This window comes from Corapipo altera, unplaced genomic scaffold (genome assembly GCF_003945725.1).
Source record: "Corapipo altera isolate COAL_440 unplaced genomic scaffold, ASM394572v1 24b, whole genome shotgun sequence".
NCBI classification, from domain to species: Eukaryota; Metazoa; Chordata; class Aves; order Passeriformes; family Pipridae; genus Corapipo; species Corapipo altera.
This window is the reverse complement of record NW_020884888.1, coordinates 821293-842123: the sequence shown is the minus strand read 5'-3', so window position 1 is coordinate 842123 and position 20831 is coordinate 821293. Positions and strand designations below refer to the sequence as shown.

The 20831-nt window shown below is 39.5% G+C and overlaps 1 protein-coding gene across 1 annotated transcript in view; it reads left to right on the top strand.

The window, feature by feature from the left end:
- Positions 1–433: 433 nt before the first annotated feature.
- Positions 434–20831, top strand: part of MBP (myelin basic protein) — a 114441-nt gene continuing 94043 nt past the window's right edge. Inside the window, exon 1 of the mRNA XM_027643955.1 lies at positions 434–451. The gene's annotated coding sequence lies outside the window, so the exon portion shown is untranslated. The remainder of the gene's footprint in view (positions 452–20831) is intronic.

Here is a 20831-nt window from a genome sequence, read left to right as displayed (position 1 = left end):
GCCTACGGGGCACGGCAGGCGCCCTCGCCCGCTGCTCCTTCCCAGGCGCCGGCGGCTGCCGAGGGGCGGGCGGGCGGCGGGGCGCGGCTGCCGGGCGCGGCTGCCGGGCGCACCTCCCGTGCAGGTACCGGGAGCCAGCTGCCAGGCTTCCACGGGGAGGGCCGGGGGTTACGAAGAAGCAGGGGAACAAACCACACAGCGCCGACACCGAGCGGGGGCAGCTCCTCGCCCGCCGGCTGGCGGAGGAGGCGCGGCTTTGTGGCGGCGGGAGGGAGCGCGGCGCGGAGATTCCCCGCTCCCGGCTCCATCCCTGCCTCTCTCCGCACCTGGCCGCCGCCGATCCCGGAGAGTGGTGAGGCGGGGGGTGCGTGTGCGCTCCCTCCCGCACCCCGGCTGCACCCGCCCGCTGCATGCAGCCCCCGGAGCACCGCAGCACAGGAGGACGCGCCGGGTGCGTTATGATTTACTCTTTTCTCTATTATTTTGTGGTTTGGGTTTTGTTTTTTTTCTCTCCGGACGGCTTCGCGGTGGGGAAGGGAGAGGGGTAGCCGGGGCCTCCCCTCCGCCGCCGGCTCCGGGGCCGTGCCCAGCCCGCACTCTGCGCTCCGCCGTGTTTGTTGTTGTTGTGCTCCGGGGAAGGAGGCGGCAGAGCGAGCGGCTCACCCGGGGCGGCGGGGGGGCGAGGGGGGGGACAGTGTTTCGACTTGTTCCTCTTCCTCTTCGCCGTGCGAGCCCCGCGTCCCATCCTCCTCGGCGGGGCAGCAGCAGGGGGCTCGGCGAAGGGCTGCGCTGCGGGACACCTGGAGCAGGTGGCTCCGGCACAGGCGGGCAGGTAGGTGTCCCCTGAGCTCCCTCGGGGGAGGGATTCCGCCCGCGGAACAGGTACTTGCGGACAGGGAGAGCGGTGCTCGGGGCAATCGGCGGGAGAGCTGGGCAGCTGCCGGGCCCGGCCCCGGAGAGGTGTCTCGTCCTCGCCTCCCCGCGGGGGCCGACGGGCGCGGGGCTCGCCCTCCGTCGGGGCGGCTGTGCCTTACATAACCGGGCGGGGAGCGGGGCAGGAGGCCTGCAATCAGTCAGTACCTTGGGCTTCCGGTTTCACATCGCAAAGCCTTTAACAGAAACGGCCAACTTCTCTTTTTTTTTTTTTTTTTTTTTTTTTTTTTTTTTTTTTTTGTCTCGTGGGGTCGAGCCTCACGACAGGTACTGGCTGAGGAGCGGGGCAGGTGCTGCCCCCGCCGCGATCCCACCGACTGCCCCGCTCCGCGGCTGGGCACTCACCGGCTCTTGCAGGGATTTCCTTGAAGTTTCTGTGAGGAAGGCTTGGACCGGGCTGCGGCGGCTGCGAGGAGCCTCTGGGACGCTCCTGTCAGCGCCCCCGCGGCCCGCCACCTTCTCCGCCCTCCTCGGCTCGGCTCGGCTCGGCTCGGGGCTGCCGTGCTTCTGGTGCGTGTCACCGGCTGTGCAAGGGCTGTGCGGTTGGTTGGGCGGGGGGGGTTGACGGTGTTTAAAATAATTCTGTCTGTGATGAGCTGTGGCGATAGCAAAGGCTGCAGTTTTAGTGTCTTCGTACGCTTGTGGGGACTTTTTAAAAAATCGCTGCACGGTTTGCCTTGGAGAGAATGTAAACATGTATTTTTGTAATTGTAAGTAGGTCCATCGTGATAGTGTTTCCTGTGTGCTCCGCCTTTGTGCTTCAATATATCAGATGCTACATTTGGAGTAAAGTTGATTAAAATAATATGAAGAAACTGGGAAAAGGCTTTCTTGTGGAGAAACTGAAGTTTTCCCCCTTTTCAGTGGATCCAAAATTGAGTCAGATGATTGGGAGTGACAGCATGTATATTGCACTGTTTTATTTCTGTTATATCCACAAATTATTTTATGAAGTCCTGAGACTAATATAGTTTTGTGTCTGTGGAGTGCTGCTAGTTCACAGATACAGACAAGTTAACCTGTAAATCGTGAGCGATTGTGTATAAAGGCTTGAAATACCTGGCTGGATGATTACCCTGTCAGTCAAGGTAAATAATAACAGAGTAAGAGAACAGTCTTAGATTTTGTTAATGATTTGATTACTGTTGGCAATCAAGTAGGAAACAGTTCTCTAAAATCTTTAAATGATCTTAGAGCAGTTAGTAATAACTGGTATGAGTCTCTCAAAGCTCTCGAGCATCACAGATTAAATACTTGTGTTTTAGATCAACTCTGTCTGTTGCAGATTGCCTTCTGAATAATTCTAAAGAACACCTGTAAGAACATTATAAATGCCATACTAGGCTATACCAAAGTTTCTACTGGTAAGTGCCTAGAGAGGATCAGGACAGGGAAAGCTTGCAGTGATGCTTCCTTAGAATACGCTCTCCGGGCAACTGTGGCTCAAGGATTCCCTTTGGTAGAAGTGTTGCCTTTGTGCTTGACAGACACAAAGTTTTTTGTGTTGTATATTCTTTGATCTTACACAGTAGTGTCTGAAGCCATGTAGACTTTTAGTCTCTGAGGAAATAGGTGATGAGATGAAGCATTTTTCTGACATTATTTGTCACTGATAAGATGGTCAGAAAGCAATTTCTTGATTGCAAAGACCTATGGAGAGGAGTTATATTGATGAGTATTAATTTTCCAAGCAGTGTTCATGCATTAGGCTCTGAGATAATGCATTTAAAATAAAGTTTGGTATTTATAATGTAAAGAAAAGGGCAAAGAGTGCCACACTCTTCTAATGTATCCTAACGAAATAAATTCAAATTCATTTTCACTGAGTTGGGAGAAAGCCATTAATCAAATGTATTGTCAACTTCATTGTATTCATAATAAGTAGAGAATTAAGAGCAGAAATTGAGTTTATGCCATGCTGTACTGCTGAAGAGTGTTCACAGACTTTCCAAACCACTATTCTATCATGATAGGTGATATGAATAAGGTTACAGTCACTATTGTCACTATTGTGGTGATAAATTTTAGGTCAGACCCTTGATGATAGAAATTACAGCATATTACTTAAAAATAGTTTCATATTTTTAATTGCTTAATTTTGGGTGTTTGTGAAAATTTTTATGATAAAAGTATTGGGAATTAGGATTTATTTCTCATAAGGTCAGCTTCCATACGATACCTAGATTTCTAGTTAGCTAAGGCCTTACATCCTCTTTAAAGACAAACTTGTCAGTATGCTGGAAATCATTGACTCAAAGTATCCTGCACATACAGAGAGGATTGTATCTGTTTTCAAGGCATGGCAACAACCAAGACTTGACATTGGTCACCCCCTGAATTGATAGCATAGTTGGAACATGCATCCAGTTCCTTCCAGTTCTGAAAGTTTGAGATGAGTGATAGCAGTGTGTGGAGTTACAAATGAAGGTATAGTGGAATGATAATTGTAGGATGAAGCAAGAGAGCGAACTGTCTCAGTCTCAATACCATCGTGTATGCAAAAATTTCTTGTGTGTTCTTTTTGTGGTGGTTTTATTCAGTGCTTGATATAAATTACCCATATGGTTGAAATAGCCACTTCAGTTACTTATTTCATCAAATAGAACATATAATTACAGTTTAGGCTCTAATTACTCTGCTACATGATTGTTATGTCTGAAGAAACACTTATATAATAAACTGTGGAGAGAAGGCCAAATAAACTGAAATAGACATCTCATTTGTGCTTGAAGCATAAGTAGTAAATGTTGTTCATTGTTCAAAATAATATGTTTTCTGTTAACTTCTTACCTGCCAAAAGAGAGAGTCATGAAGATAAGATTGGTGCTCATATATTAGAACCTGGGCCATTTGGTTCAAATTTTTACTTTCAGAACTAAATTGATTTTATTTACATGAGAACATAAGAATTTTTGACAGTCAACATTGTCAAATGTTGATGAAATCAACATTAATGTGGATGAAATCTAATATTTTTTTATTAAAACGCTGAAAGCATAACCAGTGTTTAATGGGAAGGAGACTGGAAAGTTTGTAGTCTAAGATTCTGATCTTGCATACAAGGTTTAAAGTGTAAACTTTCTCATGGATTAAAGGACAGCAGAGTCTTCTGGATCATTGGTGAAGTGCTCAGTCCTGTGGTGTTTAATTACCTGAATAATTTTTCTTTCAGGCAAGATGTCAGGTTGAAATTGTTATTCACGTTTTCTGTGTTGAGGCTCTTAAATAAAAGACAGCAGCGATGAAGAGCATGAGGTCAGGAACTTTTAGATGCGGCCAGTTCATAGTCTTTTATAAGACAGGAATTTGTCTGGTTTCTTTAAAATACTCCGTTGAAGACAGAAAGGTGTCCAGAATTCTTAGGTGCTTCCAAGAAAAAATCATCAGGACATTGTAATTTCTGAAGAAGCCTGAATTTATATGTATTTTTTTAAAAAAGTGACCAAGTGAAGAAGAATCAGGAAAAGGATATATGCTTTTAGAATCAGGAAAAGGATATATGCTTTTAGAGCTCAGGTGCTCAAATCACTTGTATATCTGGAGTTTCAGACAGGTAACACTAGGCTTCAGTACTTTGTTTGCATATTTCTATCCATTTTCTGGGGCACCCAGCCTTCTGCACAAAGATTTGGACCTAATTAGATAATTGCTATGAAATGAACACGTTGGACACAGTTGCCAAAGGCAGCGGCTGACTTCGGTGGAGATTACATTAGAGCTGTATTACTGTAGCCTTCAGTCATAGCTCTGGGTCTCCTTCTACTAATCATTCTTCAGGCAGATTGTTCTCACCCTGATGAGACAATGCGTGTGTGCTGCATTCGAGCTGAAGGAGCACAATATAGTAATACTGACTAGATCACAAATTAAGATGCCACAATTGAAATCTAGTTCTCCAAGGGTTTTACCAACTTGAGAATTTAGACAAAATATTCTTTTTTATGCTAAGCACTGTAGAATTGGCGATTATTGGAAAGAGTTGCACAAAAGTTCATTGAGGGATCTCCCCCAGCGAGACAGTGATAGCATCTAATCTTACGTATTTGGTGACATTAAATAAAGGCTATGTCACAACATGTTTTACACTTTCTTTACTTAATTATTTCATTCAATCATTATGTACTTTCTGTGTTCTTTTCTCTGGTTGTTTTCTTGTATTAGTAGCACATGAAGAAATGTATTCCGTCTGACCATCACATATATCAAATGTAATCCTCTTTGAATCCTCATGTCACATGGGCTTTTGGGTATAGTAGTAAATAGTTTTGATGCTAGTTATGCTTATGATTAAAAATTTCATTAACTTCTCTAAATAACAAGTGGTACTCATGTTTTCTTGCTTTGCCAGCTGTTTTCAGAGTTTGGTCTTTGGGTTTTTTTAAAAGACTTTTTCTTGGTGTCCAAGAGATATCGCTCAATCTCTTACAAATTTTCTACACCTCATCTTCTTATTTGTGAGGTTTGCAAAGACTGACCCTTCTGTAAAAGGTTGATTACGCTGGGTGTAACTTTTTTTGTAGAGATTGACATACACCTTACTACTATTTTCTTTAAAGGATTCAGAATCCATTATGAACATTTATTAGGTGGCTAAAGAATTCCTAAATAGCATATACTTAAGTGGTTCCTGACAACAGTATTCAGATTTTAATGTTCTGAGGTTTTCATAATCTAAAAGAAGCTTTATGCTTCTTAAAATGCTCCGTTAAAAATAAGTAGAGAACTCTTTGGTTAATGTAGAGTGAGATCATTCCTATGAGGCTTCTTGCATCAGTTGCAGTAACTGTGAAATCCCAGTTCTGTTGCTTGGAATAGTTGTAAATCTTGGACATAACCCAGGAAAGCCCACACAAAAGGCACGTGAGAGAAGAACAAGAAATAACATGGAAATTTCCAACCAGTTTTTTTTTGCTTCTGTCCTGAAGTGATTTTGAAATAACTCAGTGGGGAATTTAGTTTTCTAAATATTTACTGAACTATTTCTTTTTATTTTACTCCCCCCCCCCGCCCGCCGAAGCTTTTGGAAGGCCTTTTAAATAGGAGAAACAAGGAAAGTAATGAATCTGAAAAGATTGATCAAATCAGAGGTTGTTTGGTTGTTGTTTTTTTTTAAAATACACAATGACTGAAGGTACAATAGTGGGTTTTACATTTTTTTTTTTAAGATGTCAGCAGTTTTTGATCAATGTATCAGCTGTACTAGGTTTGTTTTGCATATTGGAATGAAAAATGTTTTTTACATCTAACTTTTGTGTTTCTTTCCAACACTTATAAAATTTTTTAAGTGTATAATTGCAATTTTCAGTATTTATCTTTTCAAGCACTTGGGAATGCTCAAACATTTGGTAATATTTAAATTCAGGTCTTTTCAGATTGGTTAAGTTAACAACCGAGGGAATCTAATTTCTAACTATTATGCTTTGAAAATTAGAGGGAGAGGAAAATCAAAGCAAACACACACCAACATATATTCTTAAAATTAATTCAGACAAGTAGTGTATTTTTTAATATGTTTACGTGGTGCATTATCTCTGATGTCTGCTAAAGACTTGAAATCTCTGGATCATAAATGAAAATATATTTGTTCTTAGCCTACTTCTTATTTGAAAGTCAGAAAATTCAGGTAAAGTGGTGCAGTTGGACAATTTATAGCTATCTTTGGAATTCAGACATTTGAAAAAAGAGGTTTGGCACTGTGAGAGATCAGTACTACCAGACACACATAAAGCTGTTCTGGCTGCATTTTTGTCTCAGTTCTTCTGATTGGTCTTGTGAATACATCCAAGACCACGAAAAATAATGGTTATGTGTGATGGATTAAGTTAGATCAAGCCCTTTTTGGACGTGGTCTTGCCAAAGTGTGGTATGGTGTTAAGAAGCCAATCATGAGCTATGCTCATCTTTGAACATAAGGTCTTTCACTGGTGAAACTGCCATAGTAAAATCGTAGTTTCAAATATAGCAAGAGCCCCACAGCCCTAAGGACAGTTGTCTTGTACTTTCAGCATAGTGTTCACATTTCTAGTTTTCCTTGATGGGCTTCAGATGGGCAAACTGAAGTGAGGTAGAGTGTCTTCAGGTTGGTAATGTTAATTGATAGAGATGGTCATTCCTCAGGCTGGAGTACCTAGTACCTAGAATATACACACTACCCTTTTTTTTTTTTAATGCAGCAATTCTGCAGATCCCAGTGACACTTGTTACTGTCCTCTGGCCTTCAAATCTGTGCCTAAACCTGAGTGTCATCAACATACCCCTATCTTATTGCCATTTTTACCTGACTAATATATTTAATAATGTATATATATATATTAGACTCTCAGCTCATCTGGGAAGAGATTCATCAGCTTGTGGGATGCCAGTTAAATCCGCAACATCTCATGGTTATAGGAAGACATTGCTTTATGATGTTGTGTAATGTATTGTAATGCTCTTCAGTTATCTCTCCCCATCATTATTTCCCAGATATCAGCATCACTCTTCTCTTTTAACTCTTAAAACATGAGTCTTTAGTTAAACTCTCTTGTCAGATCTTGTTAGTTTTCTGGATGAAAAGTAGCATTGGCATATTATCTGACAGAACTTATGGTGATTAAAGTAAAATAATATCCTTGTCCCTTTGAGTGTTAAGAAGATACAGAAGGAATTATCGTGGATTTGTGCATATGCTGGGGTTTTTTTGTGTGTGAAGGACGGCTGTGCAAGTTTGTGCCCAGAAAGGACCTGTTACAGTGAAATTATGACAGCAAAAGCTGACGCCAAATGAAGGAAAATAATTGGCTGATGTTTTCAGTAGTTCTGTGGTATGGGATAAAATAGTGATGAAACAATAAAAAGCAGTAACTTTAGAGATTGATATGTGGCTTGGAACTTTATCCACAAAGAATGATATAATCATTATAACAGGAAACTTTTTGACCCTTACTGTATTGCATTTGTAATGTTTTGATAGCTCACACCATTCTAGAGAGTTAGAATAGGAGTAAACCCCATAATCCCATAAATTACTAAAATCACTGTCAAGTTACGCAGTGATTTCATTTTAATTTTTATCTTCAGTGAAGTGGTCACTGAAAAACAGTCAGCAATTCCATTCCAGGCATTTTCATCTCTACACTGCTTAGTTTAAAGAAGGAAATTGCAATGTCTGAAAGGCTGACCAAAATGCAGTGGTGAACTATTTTGAAAATGGTTGCCTGGAGTGCTTCATGTATTAACAGAATTGGTGATAACAAAGATGGGCAGAACCTTTTCACATTTCTGAAGTCAGCCTTGGTGTTAACTCTCCTTTTATTTTTATGAAAGTAGAAAGAAAACTGGGGCTTATTTTTCCCCATACTTGTTTTTTACCTTAATATATGTGCTCAAATAATTAGGACTGACTTAAAGGAAAACAATTGCAATTATTTGTTCTTTGGTGCTTGTTGTGTCTTTTTGATTCTTTCCTCAGTATTGAGGGACTTCTTACTAAAGTGTGTAGCTTCTACATATAGAAACTCCCTTGCTTAGTTTTTTTTGTTGTTATCTTTTATCTATACTCTTACTTTGCCCTTACTTGCTCATGGAAAAGAGATGAGTATAAGGTTCTGAATAGCTTTCATCAGCATAGTCTGACTCAGAACTGTTCACCTGGAGGGTAGGCAATAATTTGGCTTTGTTTTTGTTTTTCAGAAAGATACACTTGTCAAGTGGGAAATAACCCATAATAGGCTCACATGAAAAAGTTGTTGCTTTAGTGGAAATTTTAGTAGGTGCTTTTCAACTGAATGCAGGACTGTTGATGTTGAAGAGTTAATTTTAAATTTTGGCTGACTTATAGAGTGGGTTGTGAAATATTCTATTTTTCTCCTCCTCTTGTGGTAAAAAAGCTTTATATGTGGTGTGGTTACTAGGTTTGGGGTTGTTTTGGTTGGTTGGGTTGGGTTTTTTTCCGCTTAAGTCTCCTTAAAATTCCTGAATGCTACAACCTTCTTTATTAATGAAAGCACCACAGGAAGATATTTGATTCCAACTGCAGGTTGAAATTATAGCCACAAGTAATACTTTTTGGTGCCCCTGGAAAAAGTGAGAAAGAAATAATGAAAACTTTGCAACGTAATTGGTCTTTTATTGTAAATGGTTTGTATGTTTCATTCCTGTGAGTAATATTTTGTCCAACCATTAGGCCTTAGTGAGGCCACAAGCAACGTATAGCAACAACAAAATGTGCTTCTTGTCTTAATGGAGTGATGTGGTAAAATCCTGAATAGCAGCATATTCAGAATTCTTGACTGGAGTTTATATTTTACCTTTAGGGACTGTTGTATCAACCATGAGGTGTATGCTGTACATGTAGTCTCTTATTTATAATTAGCTTCTGGTTTTGGTGGCTCCCCCTCCATAGCTGCAGTGCTTCTAAATGAATTAGTTGTACAGTCTTCCTGATTCAGTGAGTCAAGTAGCCTTGTAGAGGCTTTTGAAGGACATGTTCTATGAGGCCCTTGTTGGCACAATTCTTCTGATCTGCGTAGGTGTCTACAATTCACAGAAGAGTGAAGGCATTCAATTTACTGCATGTATATAGATCATATGTACAGCATGTTTTGAGTATGCCTGAAGCTTCTCTTGTCTTCCTAAATGTGCATGCTCTGCATAACATAGGTATGCGATTCTAACATAGATTTGTAAATTCATTTGGGTTAGAGGGGAGGTCTCCAGTGCATCCTTCTGCCCACAGCAGCATCACTCATAAGATCCAACCAAGCAATGTAATACTTTGTTTAGTTGTGTTAAGGATCTGCAAACTTTACACTGATCAGGCTGTGCACCCGTTCTCAGCCCACGACCAATGATTTCACCAAATCTGCACAAAATTCTAATTTATACAGAATCTGCTCACTGAATTTTAACAGTCACCCTTTGGCTCCTCCCTGCTCCAAAGATCCCAGGTGAACTCACCTGGTGCTAGCAGTTGGATGTTTGGAGAAAGGAGACTCCAAGGCAATGTCCTACAGTCTCCCACCTGGGTCTCCAATCCCAGCCTGACAATTCACAAGGCTCTCTGACAGTCACACTCCCAATGCCAGAGACTTTCACTGCTGGGACCAAAGCCCCTCCACAATGGGTGACTCCAGTGAGTTGGCAGGTGCCCTGCTTGACTCCCTACACACCACACTCACACACAGTCAGACCAGGTTGCCTTACCAGTTCCACCCCAGGTTTCATATAGCAGTCTCTCAGATTCTGTAAAGCAATTTATTCACGGTGGAGTAACACAGAAATAGCTCAAGCTGGTGCCTTCAAGAAGGGCACCTGAACAAAGGACACTTGGACTTTTATAGCTTCACAGTCTAAGTGCATGAATGTCTTGCTCTTCCTCCTGAGTCCTCGGCTCCTGTTGTGTCTCTGAGTGTCCAGTCACCTGGCTGGGCCACAGGTCCCTGTGCCCTTTGTTATGCAAAATATTTGCAGTTCCAGGCCTCTGGTCTCAGGCCAGAGCTCAATCTGCAGCTCTCACTGCAGTTTGTAACCTGAGCGACCTGCACCAAATGTATTCCTCAACAGCTGCGTCTTTAAAAGCTCCAAGACAGAGATTTGACCATGTTTCAGGCTACCTGTTCCATTGCTTCATTATCCTCATAGTGTTATTTCCCCCTTATCTAATAAATATTTACAACTTCTCAGGTTACGGTTGACATTGTTCTACCCTCATGGACTTGGTGAAAAAGCCTGGCCTCATAATTTTTATAATTTACTTTTGGATATTGAAAATTTGATAATAGGTGCTTCAAAGCTTTCTGCAGGCTGAACAAATCTCAGTGCTTACAGCCTCCCCTCACAGGGCATGTGTTCCAGCTGACAAATGTCTTCGTGGCCTTCCACTGAACTTGCTTCACTCAACAGTTCATCATGTGGATCCAAAGTAGACCCAATAGTGCAGACACCAGAGTAATGAACTGTGCACGAAGCAGAACAATTGCTTCCCTCAGTCACTGGCTGTGCTTCTGTTGCCAAAGCCTAGGATGCTGTTAGCTGTCCTTGCTGCCAGGTAGACTGCTGATTCATGTCTTGCCAGGACCCCCAGCTTGTTTTTGGTGGAGCTGCTCACCAGTAAGGTAGTTTTCAGGCTAAGGTCTCATGACATTTCTGTTGGCCCAGTGTGTCTTTTACACCTGCAAGTCTAGTGTTTGCAGACTTGCTGAGAGCACTGTGCACTTTGCCAGGTTGCTGTTAAAAGTATCAGACAGGCTAGGGCCCCTAACCTGTCCACCTGTAACCAGCTTATGGGCAGATTGTGAACCATTAAGAGCTGCTGTTTGAGCCTAATGATAGAGATGAGATTTTTTTTTTTATCATCTAGTACTTTACCAACCTACATGGTAACTTAGATCAGGTTAGGTGCAAAGATGCTGTCGGAGACATTGTTGAATCATCCTAAAGTCAAGGTGGGTGATACCAATGATCTCTCATCCACAAATCCTGTCATTTTATGACAGAGGGCAATCATATTGGTCAGGCATGATTCAAGCTTTGTAAATCCATCCTGATTATTCCTAATCACCATCTTCTCCTTCATGTGCCAAGAAATGATATCCAGGTAGGCATTTGTCTGAATGTAATGTGGGTTTAGACTAATAAAAGTAGGCTGGACTGTGATGCTTTCTTTCCCACTGATCCCTCAAACTTAGTAACCTGTACGTAATCCCTGTCCTGCTCTTCTTTTCTGGATGTCCAGTTGCTGTCCAGCATGCTGTCCAACCATCTGTAGGTGATCAAGTGCATGCTGGTCACAGGATGAAGCACCTGCATCTTGGGAATGTGGTGGTGAATGAGTTGGGACTTCATGTGACCTGGGGGAACAAACTTGTTAGGAACAGGATGTTGCTTCCGGAGTTATTCTTGCTCCTTGTGTATGTTTGAGGAATTTACAAGACAAGAAGGTGACAGGAAAAGTGACAGTAAGTTTAATAGTTGTATTGGTTTGATCATTGTATTGGTGATGTGCTTATAGCCAGTGGATTTTGCCCTGGATTCTCTTTTGTATTGATTTAGGTCCATAATCTTGCCATTAGCTTGAGAGTATCAAGAAACACATAAGCAAGTGTCAGTGAGTGGGTGTGTGAAAAATCTGTATTTGTATTCTAATATGCATTTAAAGCTTCTTTTTTTGGTAGTTTTTTGCCGGTTTTTTGTTTTGTTTTGTTTTGTTGCTACTCCTAATCTGCTTTTACAACTTCTCCAGTCATGTCGTGGCTTTTTTTCTGCTAATCACCATTTTTATATTCCCTTATTACTCATAATTTTTAGGTGGTCTTTGGAAAACACCAGCAACTGTCAAATGCAGTAAGACCCATAGTAAAATTGAGACTTGCTTGATTTGCACAGAGTAAGAAGCAAACGAATTTAACCTGATGTATGATGTTGAATACTGAATTCACAATGACTTATTGGGGAATTCAGTGTTTCGTAGATCTTATCATTGGCACCACATGCTTTACTGGTTCAGATGTTTAATTTTCCAATTTCTGTTGTCGCTGAACAATGATTACTCTGTAGTTCATCATGTATCAAAATAATTTTGTCATGTGATTATAGTTGTCCTTTGTCCTGTACAGAATTGTACATTTAGATATTAATTTTTATTACCTGCATTGTTATTTAGGATCTGAAAAGCCTCTGGGGAGTAAAGTTATAAATATATTTAATGAAACATTTCTACAGGACCAGCAACTAAACCAATGGTAAGAGTTACATTGTACAGCTTAGAAATGTTCTAGTATCAATCCTATCAGCAGTGAATTAATCAGAAATACAGCTTTCATAAAATGGTTTGAGTGGCATGTGTAACGAACTCATTATTTTAATGCTTCCAATAGTGTTTAATTGCAGTAAGATTTTAGGAAAAAAAATCATAATAGTTGGAAAGTCATTGTCAGTATTTTAACTCGGTCTTACATATACCCCAAAATCATACTGGCATTTTCTAAACTGAGGCTGAAAAATGCATGTAGGGGAAAAAGTCAGATGCTGTAAGGTAAATAGTAAATGGTACCTCTGTGATAAATTTTAGATATATAGGTTCTCACTTTTATCTCTGATGTCTGTATCCTTCACATTTTAGGAAGCTGTTTTTATGCTTTACTCATGAAGTGTAAAATCCCATCTTCTTCTTGTTCGGTTCAGTAAATATTATACATGCAAATATGACATTGGTAGAATATTAAATTTGAAGATGCACAAATGATTAAAGGTATTTCAAAATCAGCCAGCTCTGTACTTTAACCTGAGAGAAATAACCAGGGCTTTGGAAAGAGAGCAATTAAGTAATTTCATAATCACTCATGCATTACAGCAATAATACTGGCACACACAAGCATAAAAACTGGTTTTGCAGTGTCTGCCTGATACAAGCCAAATACAATTGTCTTCAGTGAGCTTGCTTGTATAAGAAAAACCCAAATAAATAAGAACAAATGAACGCAAGATTTTAAGACATTAAGATTTGTTGGCATACTAATTTTAAATAGATAATAAACAGATAAAAAGGTTATTCTGTATGTGTCCTTTTGTGGTATTGAGTCATTTTGTGATTTCTTTTTTTTATTGATTGAGAGAGGCATTGACTTAGAGTATGTTGACTTATAATTACATTCTGTTTGTATAAAACCTCCTCCTATACTGTAAGTTAAATAAGTTGGCTATCATATAATTTTTTAAGCATTTAAAGTTTTTTTTATTTAAAGATTGCTGCAATTCAGAAATGTTTGAAATTATTCTTATTTGTATTTTGTTGGGAACTCTATACTTTGAACAGATTTTAAACCATGTAGTAAATAAAAATTGCCACTCCTAAGAGACCATATTTTTATAATAATTTTTTATGATCTAGTGGACTTTACACAGAATACCAATTTTTATGAGGTCTGGTATCACTCAAGTTCCTAAAAATTAAGTTATCATTAGAAACTAAAAGATGCACTTAAATTATTTCACTTCAACTCCCATCATAAAGAGCAAGACTAGCTCATTAGAGAGATTCTTGGGATTGCTCTCCTAAGAGAAACTCATAACAAAGAGCCAGAAGTAGACAAGTCACAAAAATAGTGTTGGTTCACATGAAGCAGAAAATAAAAGTTGTGTTCAGGGGAAACTGAGGCAAGAAATTACAGTTCAGACTGAACAGAATGCAGAGTAGCATTGCTGTGGGACATACATACTGTGTGTGTCTGGCCAAGAGAGATTTCCTTCTGCTTGCAGATTCTGTATTTACAATATAAGATCAGGCAGGTTGGGGGAGCAGAGCATGAAAAAAACTCCTTTGTGAAAAATTCTGGATTATGTTTGGATCTGGACAACTTGCAGTAGGCAAATGGTAAGCAAGTGATGAGCAAGATAATGGTGTTGCTGGAATGTTTCGACTTGAAATGAGCAAAATGGTAATCGGTACCAAAATTATTAGGTGCCCTTGTTTGTGCTATGTTGTGATATCATTTGTTCATCAACTCCTGTATGTTCCAGTCCCACTGGACCTGGCATCACTGCATCTTATTCTGTTATCATCTGCTTACACCTTTTCCCCATGTGGCATTTGAGAGAGCATTTGTGATATGGTCTGCAAACCTTCTCCATTCTAGCAGACCACCAATATCTGGTGTCATTTTAAAGTGTTTTAGGACTGGCTATTCATATGATGTAGTTGCCAAGATAAGGGAAATTTATGTGCATTGCGAATTGAATTTAAGAGTGAATATAAGTGAACTCTGATGTATCCAAACTGATTAAATGTTTACATGCAATTATGTTAAAAACCCCCAAATCAGCTCTGGTGATAATTGCTGTCCACTTTGCTTAGCTTTAAACATAGTCTACAGTGCTTTTAGCTTGTGTTTTTAAACATCCTTGCCAGATACTATGAAGCCTGTGGTTTGGGGGTGGAGCTGTGTTTTTGATCAAGGTGTTTTTTTCTGAGTGAATATTGTGTGCTTCAAGATAATAAACGGGGAAAACATTTTTTCCCCCTAGAATTGCTGTATTTTTGTTTTGGACATTGACATTGCTTTTGGCAGATGCTCAAATACCAAGCCAGGAATGGATTTACTAATAGATACTTTCTTACAAATGGTAATGCATTAGTGTTAGTGGATGCACCAAAAGAAGGTAGCGATTAAACAGTAGCATTAGCTTTGTAAGAACAAAGGTTTTAAGGTTTTAAACTGCCACAGACTAAATATTAGGGACCACAGCTGGGCAGTGTTGAAATAAAGAGACTGTTCGTGGGCCAACACCAATGTATTTGGGCATGAAAGACTCCAGCTGCAACATTTCAAACTAATCATAACTGCTAACTTAGAATACCTGGACTCCACTAAAAAAAGTGTTATAAATTAGTTAAAGCCTAGGGGTATAGCTTAATTGCTTGGAATTTAATAAAATTTGGTTAAAGTACCATGCCACGTTAAATAAGAGACCTATTGTTTTCACTCATGGATAACTCATGCAAATGTTAAATGACTGGGTTTAATTCAGGTGTGGTGGACTTTGTACTTCAGAAAGTAACTTGTATTAATGGCTGCACTTGTGCTATAGTTGTTGTTAGAAAGTTCTATAGGTGAATTAAGAGTTGAATGGTAGCAGGCTGGGTAGAGGTATTGTTTGAGGTGAGAAGTAATTCAGCCAAACCAGCAGCTTGGTATCTATTTTGTGAAAGGTTTTAGTTCTGTTAAGGAGTGGGATGAGAAGGACCTTTATTGATTGAATCAGTGATGTGATGCACAAACAAGTTGCTGGAAGAGTTCATTATGTAATTTTTCACATGTATATGTGACATAAAGTTTTAGCCATAGGCTGTGGAAATACTATTCATTATTGCATTTCTATGGTGGAGTGTTTACTGCTGAGTGTTTTAGGAGGGGATTTTAAGGACTATTTTGGAATATAGTCTTAGGAGGAATGTTACGAAAAGGTCAGTTGGTTTGTAAATAATTTGGGAAATAGGGATTAAAGAGACTTGAGGAGCCTTGTACAAAGCTGCTAGTCTGTCTAATGCTGAGAATTAAATGTCTCAGATTACTAAGGCAGCAAATGAGCCAAGGCTACTGAAAGTCAGTATCCATACAAAGTGTGTTTTGCTGCCCTTCCTGTTCCTAGAGCTGCAGAGGGCAGCGGTGGACTTTGTGTGTCTCTCAGCTGTTTCCTGGGGGCCAGTGCTCACAGAAGAACTGGTTAGCCAAGACCCTGCTGTGCTGTAGTTGGGATGGAGATCAGCTCTGTCTCTTCCCCAGAGCGTTCAGGCCTGCATTTCCTGCTGCAAGGAGCAGGCTGCAAAGGTAGAGGCTGTTGAGCAAGAGTGATGGTCCCTTTCTTCAGTAAATGTGGGTCTGTGCAGAGAGTTACAATTTTCCCATGCTCTAAACTGATCCCTTACAGGATAAAATGGATGAACAGGAATTCATCAATGAACTCAGAGTGCAGAATAAAGTCTATTTGTCCAATGTCCTACACCCAGCTGACTAAAAACCGTCATATTTCCTTTTTGCTCTCTCTTTCCAGGGTATTGCTGGTTTTGTCATTTTGTTTTGTTTGGGGGTTTGGTTATTTTATCCTTTTTTAAAGTCAGTTGTCAGTGTATGAACAGGGTCAGCAAAAGGTAGTCCCTCTCTGCTCCCCACCTCTTTGTCAATGCTTCAGGTACGCTGTTTAGAAATATGGATTGAAATATCCTCAGGCAAAAGGAGTGGCCTGTGTCATTTGGGGCTGTTCTGCCATGGTAAGAGCCACACCATTTATGAAGTCTCTGAAATACAGTGGTCAGGCTCTTGCTTTCTGTCTTGAACACAGCTAAGTTTTCTACTCTCCTCTGGTTCTAGCAGAATTCTGCTCTTTTGATGTTTAGAAGCACTCTGACTTTCAGTTTAGATTTATATGTGGGCAGCATGTATTTCTTCTAACACCATTCATTTTGCTTTGCTTTACTTAGGCTTGACAACTCAGGGGCTTTTGGTCTTATCCCTTTTTAATAGGTTCCTATTGCTCTCCTCATCCTTGCATCTGTTCTAGTAAAAAATTCATGTTGTTAAATACGGCTGACTGGAATTGTACCTTGTATTCAGCCGATGTTATGCTAGTGGCTTGTGTGATGACATTAATTCTTCCCTATCTTAACTGGAAATGTCATGATACAGTCTGTCTTTTTTTTTTAATCTATTTTCCCCTGCCAGATCACATTGATGACTCACAGTTATCCTGTGATCAAGCCAGACTGATCTTTCCCTTCAGTATCTTCTAAAATGATCCCTGGTTTCCCACATCCTGTGTGAGGGTGCTAATCACAAGCTTATTATCTCATGGTATGAGTGACCTTCTGCTATAGCTGTTTAAAAAAAAAAAAAAAAAAGGCAGGGAGTGGATTGTTGCAGTGGTTTCCACTCTGTCTTGTGATAAGCTTGAGCCTGATAGTTAGCATTTTCCGTGTCTGAGACAAAGTTGGCCGAATGAAGACCTAAGATGTCAGAGAAATAACCTCATTGTATATTCATGGGGTTTGGTGTAAAATCATGTGAAACTGCTTGGCTGTGTCATCATAGCTGGAGAGTTATTTTGTATAACTGATGGCAGAACTTGACGTCCATGAAGCACTCATAAAATAAGAAGGAGGCATGTGTTGTGATTACAAACCCCAGCATTATGTAGTAGCTGAGAACGGGTTTTCGGAATGACAGGTCTGGATTTAACTTCCTAATGTCTGCCAAAGATTCTCAAATGGGCTGTAAGTAATTTTTTACGTATTATCCTTAACTTATCTCTGCCTTTGTTCTGTATCTGTAATATGGGAGAAAGCTTTACCTCCTGGTCACGTGTTTTGTCTGCTTATGTTGCAAGACCTTTAGGGAAGGAACTTCTTTGCTGTCTTTGCGTGCTGTCTGGAAACCCACTCTTGGTTGAAGGCTGTGAACCCTGTCATGAATGATGATGTTTGAAACATTTTCTTCTTTTAAAAATATTTAGTTACCAATAAAAGTAAAACAGGTTACAAGTGCAGCTTGTTCAAGAACAAGATATTCTTGTGATGGGTGCTGTAAATATTATATACAACCTTACCTAACTTTTAATCATATAGTGGATTTGAGGTATATTTTGATAATAATCTTTGAAAGTGAATGCACTGCTAGTCTCCATATTGAAACACATATTTTCTTACTCCATTATTTTGACATGTTTCCAGATTTTATTATCTTTTTCTTTTGTGCACTGAATATGATGTGAATGGTGAACTGCATTGGAAAAGTCTGCTGAAGAAATGAGTGGCCTGTCACATTCTTTTCTCATCCTTTTAGCATGAAATAAACAGTCTGGTTTTCTTTTTAATGAAAGAAGGGGAGATAATAGCCTTGTGTACATTTCATACATTCTCATGTTCAAATGGAAATTTCTCCCAGTCATTGTTCTCTTCAATAGTTTTCATTAATGACTGTTTCTATATTTGCTTTGTACATACCCTGGATAAAGGTTAGGAAAGCAACATTAGTACATGGAATTTAAGATTTAGATAAAATGAGACAATGTTCAAGTATGAGGCACGAGTACTTGAAAGCATATTTGAAGACACGCATAAGTAAAATAATTGTGTCACGGTGCTGTTTCTCATGCAGATTTCAGCTGCTGTTACTCATTAATTATTTAAAATTCCAAGTGCGATAACTCACAGCTTAGTGACTGTAACCTGCTGAGCCTCTGACCTAAGCAACTAAAGCCCAGAACACCTGGACTAAAATTTCATTTGAAAAGAAGATAAATTGATTTATTTATTCCTCAGATATACAGTTCCCCTTAGCAAGAAATAATTTTGCTTTCTCTCCTCAGAAGGGAAAGCAAAACAGTGTATCATTGCCAGAGAACATCCCAGACTGGTGTCAGAGTATCTGTGTTTCTAGATAGGTATTCCTGAGCACAGAAAATTGCTTCTATACAGCTTTCTAAGTTACTTTGTTCTTAAATTTATTTATTGATTTAAAAACAGAGGAATTTACAAATCCTTACTTAAGCTTCATGAAGTGTCACTTGCAACTTCTATTGCAAACCATTTCAAACTGGAGAACTGTCTTGTTTGTATTTCTGCTACTGGACTGCAGATAAATGTAATCTGTTAGGAGGCTGTCACATGAACCTTGAACCTTGTTGCATGTTTTAAGCACGCTTACAAATTAAAATCCTGAGTCTCCATCAAATTACTTCAAAAAGTACTTTAAGAGCATAATCTCATGCATGAACCCTCAGACAATCAAGTTAGTAAAAGAGAAGGCAAAAAGAATTGAGAAATATAAGCATATAGTTAAGGATGCATTTTTTTAATGTCAGAAAAGAAAGATCATGTTTTGTGCTCCTTTGGCAGTGTGTTTATGGGAAGGGAGAGATATAACTACAGTAGTGGATTGGGTCAAGAGGGAGTCGACTTGGAGTATGGTGAAAGTCAGACCCTTTTGTAATATCAATATTTATGCCAAATGTAACAGGAGAATTTACAGGAAATCCAACTGTTGGTTGATATGTTTACAGTATAGATAGCTTATATATGAAGTCAGAAGAGAGGGAGACAAAGGGACAAAGGTTGGGCAGAGAGAGATATTTTTCTTGTTAGTTTTTTTTTTTTTTTTTTTAAATTGAAAAGGATGTAGTGGTTCAGTGTTATCTCACAGTGCAGTTAATGCTGTCTAAAGAGGGTGAATCATCTTCTTGTCCCATCTGTCAGTCTATTGAATATGAGAAGAGCTAGCATACAATGCCTTTGATTCATGCATGTTTAGAACTGCAGGTGTGCATTTTGTCCTCAGTCTCTACAGTGTGTTAATGAAACACACTGTTCACTGGGAAACTTAGGTGACCTACCTCACTTTAAAAGGGAGAATATACCATTCACCATTTGGAGAGAGCTTGTTTTTTCTAAGCTGAGAAGGGGAAAAAAAGTGAGTTTCCAAATATATCTTGGTTTTATTCTCTTACTATTTTTTAAATTTTCATGGGAAAACAGATGTTAGGTCTTGTCTGTTTTCAGAATACCTTAATCTCAGAAGCTGAAAGTCTCCAAGTAACAAATACTTCTCTGTACAGTTTCTCAATTGCTCCATGCTTTTTTCCTATCCGATACTGATAAGATTATTGCTTTGGCCTAAAATTCTCCATGATTTGAATTTAAATGTCATCCTTTTTTCATTTTTTTGTGGTTAATACTGCACTTATATTATATATCCTTGTGTGCTGGTCTATATTTTTAAAAATTATTTTAGCATTTGGTACAAATGTGTGACTTTTAGTTGTTGACTCATTGAGGCCTAAAGTCGAAGTTCACAGCTGAGGGGGGTGTACTCCTAAAAGAAATATGGTACTTTAGAAGCTATGATGTTGAAAAATGATGGTCTTGGGAGTCTACTGAATATCTTTACATACAATGAGGTTATGACATGTCTCCATTCTTAGACTTTCTCTATATATCTTTCTCTGTCCTTTCATTTATTATTATTATTTTCATTAGAGAATTGATTTTACTGTAGTATCAAATTATTTGTCTCTGGAGCATACACGTGCTGAAAAAAATAACCAACAGTTATATATCTGGTCCTTTTCAGAGGGTTGGGAAAAATTGGTCCTCGCTCCAAGGTTTTGTCATGCAGACCTAAACAGTTCTCCAATATGCAAAAAAATTACCCCCGACCTATTTAGTTGTGGTGTTGTGTGTAAATGCCTATATGTAGCAAATTAAATGAACCTGTTGATATTAGTGACTGAGATAAGAGTAGATAAATCAGTCTTAATTTCGTAGGAGGGCAACATTTCCCTTTTGGTATGCATTCAAGGGGCGCATATGTTAGTGTATGTGTGGCCCTCTCTGTTCCCTAGACTGGGAATAGCTGTGAGGCACAAGTATA